Source organism: Cervus canadensis, chromosome 25 (genome assembly GCF_019320065.1).
Source record: "Cervus canadensis isolate Bull #8, Minnesota chromosome 25, ASM1932006v1, whole genome shotgun sequence".
NCBI lineage: Eukaryota > Metazoa > Chordata > Mammalia > Artiodactyla > Cervidae > Cervus > Cervus canadensis.
Window position 1 is genome coordinate 27,572,265 of NC_057410.1, and position 10,671 is coordinate 27,582,935.

The window sequence follows — 10,671 nt, forward strand, 5'->3', positions numbered from 1 at the left end:
GTGTTCACTCCTAAGGGTTCCTGCCAACAAGAGTCTGCAGAGTGTAACACAAGCATTCCAGAAGCTACCTCACCCAGAGGCACCAAGAAGCTGCAAGTGCCTGTGAGTTTACTGTGTCCCTTGGGGCAGTGGAAACCAGTGACCGATGGGTGTGGCAATAGGAAGGAACAGTCCCTTTGCCCCAAGATAGCTACCAGTTATATTCCTGAGCTCGCCGCAGGATCAGACTGAGGTTGGGACTTCAGCTGAAGTCAGACACTAGCTTCTCCTTCCCTATTCTGCTTTCCACAGCTCCTTACAGCAGTGGGAATGTTTCCTTAGTAAACCACTTGACCTAAGACAGCAGAAAATTCAAGCACCAAAGCAATCTTCAATTCTTTATGGAGAAGGGACAAAATAAGGAGTGGTGAGGAAAGCTGAATCTCTTTCCATGGCAACCTAGAGAAGCATTCCTCTCACCTTGCTCAGCCTGGACCACTGAAATCTGCCTGGCCTGACTTCTCTAGAAAGGACATCATCAGTACCCAGGGAGAGGTGGTACCAGACTTCTGACTGCCCTGACCTACAGGAAACTAATAGAAAATGCAAACTCGGTATATCAATTTCAGGCGAAGCCAAAGGTGTAAATATGGAGGGCACACTTGAGTTTAGTAACTCCAAAACTAGTATAGCGAGGATTCACTATTTTTAGCAAGCCTGGAAACCTGTCCCGTCAGTTCAGGGAGTGCTGAGACCAGCCTGAGAGACTTGACTAAAAGATAGGACTTTCTAGCCCATCTTTGCTCAGCCTGCCCTCTGCTGGAGAGACGTATGAACAGCAGCTAGTCCTGGGGACTAGAGCCAAAGGCGGAAGGACTCCAGAATCGTATTCAAATCCTACTCATCTTTCAGAGGCCAATTTAAATGTCACCTCCTACATGAAGACTTCCCAGATTCTTGCAGCTAGAAGCAAGTCTTTTCACCGAGTTCCCATAGACCTTCATTTACACTTCCCTAAATGGTGCTATCTACCTATCTCATGGTTATGCAGTGGATATGTTAGTTTTCTCCCTGACTAAATTGTGAGATCCCAGGAGAAAAGAATTTCCTCTTTCTTGAGAGACTGGACTACCAGGGAAGTCCTTTAATTGAGTCTTTTTGAAGATCCATCTGAATTAAAAGGATTCCCTATAACGACGTAAATTTAGAACTTAGTTTTAGGAGGAATTTCTAGACAGGTACAAAATCCTTTGGGGATTTATTTCAAGAGTCAGACACAACTTAGTGACTCAACAATAACAACAACAACAAAATGTACCTATACATATATAGTAATAGATTTTTTAGTTTGAAATAATTTTAGATTTTATAGAAACATTGTAAAGATAAAATATAGAGTTCCCATATACCCCTGCCCAGTTTCCCCTAACTTTAGCATTTTACAATACAATAGTACTTCATTAAAACTTTGTAAAATGGTACTTTGTGAAAAGAAACAGACATTGGTATCTTTTTTTTTTTTTTAATCTTTATTGAATTTGTTATAGTGTTGCTTCAACTTTCTGTCTTGGTTGGCCATGAGGCATGTGAGATCTTAGCTTCCCCACCAGGAATCAAACCTGCAACCTCTGCATTGGAAGGCAAAGTCTTAACCACTGGACCTCCAGGGAAGCCCCAGTATATTATTTTTAACTAAGTTCTAGGCTCTCTGTGGATTCCAGCTGTTTTTACAGTGTTTAGTTCCAGGATCCAAACCAGGACACTGCCTTGCACTTAGTTACCATTTCTCCTTAACCATCTCTGGTCTGTGATAATTTCTCTTTCCTTGTTTATCATGACCTTGGCTATTTTGAAGAGTATTGGTATAAGATATTTTACAGCATGTCCCCCAGTCCACAAACCAGCCAGAATTAGGATTTTTCTGGTGTTTTTCTCATGGTCAGAGTGGGCTTATGAGATTTTAGGAAGAGCCCTGAAGAGATGAAGGGCCTCCTATCACATCCTGTTGGGGTAGAAGATATTGACCTGACTCATCACTGGTGATGTTAACCTTGATCACTTGGTTAAGGTAGTGTTTGCCAGGTTTCTCCACTATAAAGTAACTGTTTCCCTCCTTTCCATTCTGTATTCATTAGGTTCAGCCCACAAGAGGTGAGAATTAAGCTCCACCTACTAGTGGTGGAGTGTCTGCTTGTATTATTTGGAATTCTTCTGTAAGGGGCATTTGCCTTTTGTCCCCTATCCATATAAGGGCTTCCCTTGTGGCTCAGCTGTAAAGAATCTGCCTGCAATGCAGGAGATGAAGTTTTGATCACCGGGTCAGGAAGGTCCCCTGGAGAAGGAAATGGCAATCCACTTCAGTATTCTTGCCTGGGGAATCCCAGGGACAGAGAAACCTGGTGGGCTATAGTCCTTGGAGTTGCAAAAGAGTCGGACATGACTTAGTGACTAAACAACAAGAATCCATATGCTGAATCATTAATTTATGCAAAGATGTCATGCATATTCTCTGCGTTGGGTTATAATCCATACCACACTACCAATTTCATCACCCAAATTGTCCCAGCTTTAGCCACTGGGTGTTCTTTCAAGCTGGTTCCTTGGTCTGACATCTTTTTGATTTTTGAGCACTTCCTTGCTCTCTGGCATCACAAGTTGCTGATCTTTATATTTTTAAAGTTCTGCTGCTTTAAGTGTATCACTTTGTTATTATTTTTTTCCTTGCAAAAATGTGCATATTTATACTACTGTATTAGACACCAACTGGAGGGTGAGAGTGGGTGGAGAATCCTGCTGTCCCCCAGTACCTAGTCTCCTTTTCTTCCAAAATTAGAGAGGTGCTAGCCTTCTTAAAGCCAAGTGTGTCTCTTGCCTGAGCTCTGGCCAGTCGTTTGGAAGTGAAACGCGAAGGTGATGTAGACCACTCCTCAGCTCTTGCTCTTACAAAGAGGGAGCATGAATGAGCTGGGTCCCTGCTCCTCCCTCCCGCTGGCTGACAGATGGTGAGATCCACAGCCGTCCTTTCCCATTAGCTGCAGCAGCAAGAGCCCAGACCCCATGTTGGGAAATGGTTTTCTGGCAGCTGAACAGAGGGAGTCCCCAAGCCTGTTCTCTATCCCCAGGAGTCTTCATAACTCCAAACCAGCAAGACTTACAGACAACCACCAGCAAGCAGAACGCATGCTGTGAAATAGCGCACGGTTGAGCAGCTTGCTAAAACCAGGTCTTTGGCAAACATGCTCCAGAGGAGATGCAGGACCTGCCTTGCCACAGCCCACCTCCCCCTAAACTAAGCAGGAAGGAGAGAGAGCCTTGCCTTCTATGGATGCAGAGTAGTGAGAGAAGATAGCACGCTGAGGTGGAAAAATCTTCAAACACAGGAGGAAAGAGATCTCACTCACCTTAGGGTTTCCCTGGTGGCTCAGTGGTAAAGAATCTGCCTGCCAATGCAGGAAACACAGGTTCAATCCCTGGTCTGGGAAGGTTCTACATGCTGCGAAGCAGCTGGGCCCATGGGCCACAACTACTGAACCTGTGCTCTCAAGCCCAGGAACCACAACTACTGAGGCCACGGACAGCTAGAGAGAGGACCTCACACCACAACCAGAGAAACCCAAAGGCTGCAACAGAAAGATCCTGTATGCCACAACCAAGATCCAGCCCAGCCAAATAAATAATTAAAAATAAAGGAGTCAATGTTGGCTGCTGTCTCTGGGCCGCAAGAAACACATCCATCCCGGACAGGGTAAGACGGATCACTTTCACTTCCTGGAAAACATCAGAAGGAAATCTTAGAACAATAGCAAACTGAAGGAGCAAAACTGTCAGAGAACTTCAGGAAGGCTGGGTGCAGGCCTGTGCCACCCAGCTGTCACCTGGGGGTTTGCAGGGCTCAGGGAGCCACTGGCAGCATAGAGGCTCCGGAAACTGCCCAGGGCGCTGGCAGCTGGGTAACGCCCATATCACAGAGGCCCCACGGTAACAACAGAAGGGAGTGGTGTCATCAAGTCTCAAAGTTGGGCGGAATCCCAGAGGCCCCACCAGGTGCATGCATAACTCCTACTTTCTAGAACAGTGGTCACCAACGTTTGCGTCCATACCTAACAACGGTTCACTATTGCTTGTGGTGAAAAAGTCAGTGTTAGTCCCTCAGTCGTGTCCAACTCTTTGTGACCCCATGAACTAGCCCACCAGGCTCCTATGTCCTTGGAATTTTCTAACTAAGAATACTGGAGTGGGTAGCTGTTCCCTTCTCCAGGGGATCTTCCCGACCCAGGGATTGAACCTGGGTCTCCTGTGTTGCAGGCAAATTGTTTACCATCTGAACCACCAGGGAAGCCCAACTCTTGTAGTTCATCTCATTTATGTACATCTCTGATTGTTAGTTCTCTCTTAAATTAAGGAAAATCTGCTTCCCTGAAATGTCCACCTCCTGGTTCTAGTTCTGCTTTCTGGTAGCATACAAACAAGCCTCCTAATATGTACTAGTCTTCTAGACATTTGGAATCAGTTCCCCATCTCCTCTGAGCCTTTTCGTCACCAGACCAACAGCTCTAGCTCCTTCTATCGTGTCTTGATGATCTGAACTCTCTCTACCACCCTCACAATTCTTCTCTTGACTTCTTTTTTCTAGAAATAAAACAAAATAACCCAGGTACCCCACAGTCAGAAAAACAAAAACAAGTTTTAGTTCATTTGTGTTCCCTATCCACACTTCAGCTGTGTTCTGACACTTCTTAATATATTTGGTCTCATAGCACTTGGGGTATGCTACTGTTTTCAGATCATGTGGTGGATTAAAATGGCCACAAGTTCTTTGCTGCTCTTCCTACCAAGAGATGGAGTCTAATTCTCTACCCCTTGAATCTGGGCTGGCCTTTTGATTGGCTTTGCCCAGTTGAAAATAGCAGAGGTTATGTATGACTTGTAAGCAAGTCTCAAGAGACCTAGCAGCTCCTACTTTGGTCCTCTTGGGATTTTGGCCTGAAACCACTATGCTGAGAAGTCCAGGATATGAAGAGCCAGTGGAAAGAGGCCCATTTCTTTCAAACATTCCAGCCATTGCACCCAAGGCCCCAGACACACAAGTGAGATCATTCTGTTCCATCAAGTCCAGAATGCAGCTGCATGAGTGGGGTCAGGCGAGACCAACATAAGAACTGCCCTTTAAACTCACAGAATGGATAAATAACTAATTGTTGATGTTTTGAAAATGTTGCTCCATCGTGTCCAACCCTTTGCAACCCCATGGACTTTAGTCCTCCAGTCTCCTCTGTCTATGGGGATTTCTGATGTTTTAAGCTACTAAATTTTGAAAGGTTTATTATGCAGCAATAGATAACTGATACGTTTACAGAAGAAATCATTGAGTGCTTTTGCTTTCCACTTACCCAAAGGGTCGTCCCCTTTGCAGTAGTGAAATATTTACCTACCAACCTTCTCCCCCTGCCCTGGGAGGAGAAAGTCCAGCTATCTTGTTGTGCCAATCAGCTATATCACTGCTAAGAATGCATGCCCAGCATGGGAATAAGCTGCTCAAGCCAGGAAACTAGACCCCTATTTAAGTGACAATTGTCATAGAAAAACAGGATGTCTGAAACTGAAACCAGGAATAGTGTGTTCTTCAGTGGCTGGTATCTTACTGCCTGATACTGGGAGGAAGTTACAAGCCAAAGGGAAACACAATAGTCAATGAAAGAGGCCAGGTGGTGGACTGTCTATGGAGGCAAGAGAGGAACAAAATACTAACATCCATTGCCAAGAAGTTCTTTCTGTTTTCAATGTCTCTTCTTGGGTCCTTGGATTTCTAGGGGCATGCATGTGTGCTAAGTTGTTTCGGTCATGTCCGACTCTGTGACGCGGTGGATGGTAGCCCACCAGGCTCCTCTGTCCATGGGATTCTGCAGGCAAGAATATTGGAGTGGGTAGCCATTCCCTTCTCCAGGGGATCTTTCCGATCCAGGGATGGAAACTATGGATTTTCATGTAGTAAGACAATAACAGAACTACAGAAATAAATTAATTCCAACAAACCATTGTGAGCATCTATTAAGTGCCACACACTGGGCATGGGGAGGCAACAAAAAAGAAAACAACTTCTGCTCTCCAGGAGGTCAGTTTGAACCACACTTTCAGAGTGGTTCAAATCCAGAAGCTTTGGTTGCAAGTAGCAAGCTGTGTGTATATGTCAAGGAATCTGCTGCTGCTGTGATATTTTAGCTCTGGAATGAGCAATTTCTCCATGAAGCCCTGGTTCACCAATAAGATATACTAGTGGCCAATAATCACATAAAAAAGATGCTCCAGAACATTAATCATCAGGAAATTCATACTATAACCACAATGATATACCATTACACTCACTAGAATGGCTAAAACTAAGAGAAGGACAATAACATCATTGACAAAGATGTGGATGACTAAAATGCTCATATATTGCTATTGGAACCACTTTGGGGGAAATTGGCAGTTTTTTAAATAAATCTGTATTGTAAAGTTTTATATTTACCATGTGACCTAGAAACTTTACTTGCATGTATTAGCCTAAGAGAAATGAGAATCTACATCCACGCAAACACTTGTATATGAATTTTCATAGTCACTTTATTCATAATAGTAAAAAACCTGGAAACAATGCAGATCCATCACTGGATGACTGGATCAAGAAATTGTGGTATACTCATATAGTGGACCACTATTCTGTAATAAATAGAAATGAACTGTGATACACATGACAACAAAGACTAATCTCAAAAAACCCTGAATCAAAGAAGCCAGACACAAGGAATATACACAGACACAAAGGAATATTCCAGTATTTTGCAGTTGTAACTTACCCACATGCAGTAATAAATAACCCCATGCCTATGTAGTTTTGTATTGGTCGAGGTGTCTTTTGAGCTTAAATTCTTAGAAATAGGATTTCTGGCTCACAAGGTACGTGATAGGTATTACCAACTTCCTCTCCCCAGGGCTGCACTCATTCGTATTATTACCTGCAATATATGAGAGTCCTTGTATCATCACCACCTTGCCAACCATGTATGTTGCTACACTTTTGAATTTTTGCTAATCTGATGGGTACGGAATGGCTTTTCACTGTAGTTTCAATTTGTATGTCTCTTACAGTGAGTGAAATTGAACTTCTTTTCGTGTAAAAGTGTGTAGTGCAGACTTTTGCCCTCCACCCTAAAAAATCTTTCATTTGTAGGGCCCCTTCTTGTCTGACCAAGTCTTAGCATCTTATTTCAAGTCACTGAGAGAAAATCTGATTGGCTTACCTATCTGTGATTTGGTTGCTACCCCAGGTGCATTCAGCTCTGATCAGCTGTCTATTCATATCCTACATGAGGGGGCTGATGGGAATTCTAAGAAGGCAGCGAGAGGTCATTGTATGTAAGACATTGGGTGAATATCAGTACTGAAAATGGGTGCTGGAGCCCAGATGACCCTTTCTGCTAAAGCTGATGCAGTCTAACAATTCAGTACATATTTTTCACAGAGTACCTGCCATGTGTAAGTGCTGATCTAGGCACCATGAAGGAGGCCATTTTTTGTATTAAAAACATATTATGGAGAATTTCAAGCAAAAATAAAAGTAGAGAAAATATATAATAAAACTCCACGTACCCATCACCCAACTATAACTATCAACTCATTTGTGTTTTTTCACCTATACACCCCTCCCCCGTGGCTTTATGTTATTTAATCTGTAAATATTTCAACTTGAATCTCCAAAAGATAAGAACTCCTAACCAAGGACATAACCATAATATCATTATTGGACCTTAAAAATTAACAATAATTGCTTCATATCAAATATTCACTCATTTCAGGTTTGCATATTTGGTTATTTTCATAGTTTGTTTAAATCAAGATCTAAATAAGGTCCACATACTGCAAGTGATTGATGCACCTTTTGAATTTCTTGTAATCTGTAGGTTTTTCCCTTTTGTCTTTCTGTCTTTTCCTTTCAACTTGCATGTTGAAGAAACCAGGTCATTTGTCCTTTAGAGATTCCCACCTATGGTATTATTTAAAATATTCCCCCCTCCTCCATATTTCTTTTAAATTCAGATTTTATTTTTCCATCTATACCTCAAGGCATGTGGGATCTTAGTTCCCTGGCTAGGGATCAAACCCATGCCTCCTGCAATGGAAGTGTGAAATCTTAACTGAACTGCCAGGGAAGTCCCCAGATTATCTGTTTTTGCAAGACCTTGTCAGACAGACACAAGGTGTACGGTTGTTGACAGTTTGAAGAAGGTGAGGAGGCTGTGTCTGGCTCCCACGCTTACAGCCATCGCAGTATGTTGGGTTTCTCAGAGATGGCGCCAGGGCAAATGAGAGCTGGGTAGCACTGGGTGACCCTGTGCATGGCTGAGGAAAAATAACTAAACGTGGGCCAAGGAGATCCTAAGAAGCCAACAGAAAAATGTCATCATATGCATTTTCTGTGCAAACTTGCTTGGAGGAGCACAAGAAGAAGCACCCAGATGCTCAGTCAACATCTCAAGAGTTTTCTCAGAAGTATGCAGAGTGGTGGAGGACCACGTTTGCTCAAGAGAAAGGGACATTCATAGACATGGCAAAGGCAGACGAGGCCCGTCATGAAGAAATTAAAATGGATATCCCTCCTAAAGAGGAAACAAAAAAGTTCAAATATCCCAATGCACCCAGGAGGCCTCCTTTGCCCTTTTCCTGGCTTTGTTCTGAATATCGTCCAAAAATCAAAGGAGAACACCCTGGCCTTTTCACTGGTGAAGCTGCAAAGAAGCTGAGAGAGATGTGGACTAACACTGCAGCGGCTGACAAGCAGCCTCGTGAGAAGAAGACTGATCAGCTGGAGGAAAAGTAGGAAAAGAGTATTGCTGCATGCCCGGCTAGAGGGGAATCGGATGCAGCAACAGTGAACACCTTTACTAAATTTGGAACAATACGGAAGATTAGCATGGCCCTGCACAACGATGGTATGCAGGTTCGTGAAGCTTCCATATTTTTATTGATTATAAGTTAAAGTCAAGCACTTAGTCTGCTGATACTTTTTAAGTTGACCTGTCTTTATACTTAGAAATATCTCTTAATTGTAGGCTTCCCTGGTGGCTTGGGGTTGCAAAGAGTCAGACATGACTGAGTGACTATTGTGATGCAGCAACCAAAGGAGTCATCAAGGCTGAAAAAAGTGAGAATAAGAAGGAATATGAGGAGAGCCCGTGAGCCGCAACTACTGAGTCCCCTGAGCCTAGAGCCCTGCAACAAGAGAAGCTACCATAATGAGAAGCCTGTGTACTGCAACTAGAGAGTAGCCCCCACTCACCACAAATAGAGAAAAGCCTGCATCAATGAAGACCCAGTGCAGCCAGAAATAAATAAGTCAACATTTATTTAAAAAAGAAAATGAAGAGGAAGAAGATGATGAGTTGCTTCTAGCCCAGTTTCTTTTCTCTTGTCTGTAAAGAATTTAACCCCCGTGTGGACAGCTCACTCCTTTCAAAGAAAAAAACTGAAATGTGAGGCTGTGTATGATTTGTTTTTAAACTGCACAGCGTCTTTTTTTATATAGCTAACACACTACCGAATCTGTCTTTAGATGGCCCTGTCCCGGTGGTATTTTCAACAACTACTAACCCTGCCTGGTACAATATAGGGGTTGCAAATTTGCCTGGAAATTTAAAGCATGTTCTTGTTGGTGCATAGCACAAGTTAGTTATATATGGGAATGGAAGTTTTTTTCATCTTCAGTTGTCTCTGATGAAGCTTATATGAAATAATCCTTATTCTGTTAACTGAACACCACCCTGTAATTGCAAAAAAAGAAAAAAAGTTGCAGCTGTTTTGTTGACATTCTGAATGCTTCTAAACAAATACAACTTTTTATTAGTATTGTTGTCCTTTTCACAGGTCTGAAAATTTTCTCCTTGAGCAGAAGCTAGTCTTTTCCTTTTGCACATTTTGGATCGCATGAATTATTACAGTGTTTATCTTTCATATAGTTAGCTGATAATAAGCTTTTGTCTACATACCTTGCATACTCATGATGAGGGTAATAAAAGTTGAATTGAGACAGTTTTCCTTCATAACTGAGGCTCAAATCTTGATCAGTTGATATCGAGTTCACAGAACCCAGCTACATTTACAAAGTGAAGACTAACCCGTCTACTCACAGCATGGGATTATTGGACTCGAGCATTTTGAAAGTCTGTCCCTGAGGGACTAGTAAAACAGTCCATGCACTGGGTAGTTATATTGGCAGCTCCCTCATTTAAAACCTGAGAATGTAGCCCCAGAAGTGTGAGCTTAAAATACAAGACTGACATATTAAGTTTTTTTGTTGACGTTGACAGAGGCTCTGGGAAAAAAGTGCTGGCTATAAATATCTTTTCTTTTTTATCTAAATATGGATTATTTACGAAACTTGAGATATTCTATTAAAGATACTTAATTAATTGGGTCAACTTTTAAAATTGTGTGCCACACTTTAAATCAGGTATATTTTCCTATATTATGGTTTGCCCCTTTATAATCAATAGACATGGGGGAAGAAGACACATAAACTTTGCATCTCAGTGTGAATTATCTGATTTATTTGAATTTGATTTTTCTAAAATTCAAGCTCATTCATTAGGGTCATAAGTTTATCTGCTTAGCAGTTTAGAGAACAATTTGGCAATTCTGTGGTTTTCAAGACTATCA

At 42.3% G+C, this 10,671-nt stretch overlaps 2 pseudogenes; both read left to right on the top strand.

Moving 5' to 3' along the window:
* Positions 1–8,372: 8,372 nt before the first annotated feature.
* On the top strand, positions 8,373–9,195 carry LOC122427173 (annotated as a pseudogene).
* LOC122427854 lies at positions 8,888–8,980 on the top strand (annotated as a pseudogene).
* Positions 9,196–10,671: the final 1,476 nt, after the last annotated feature.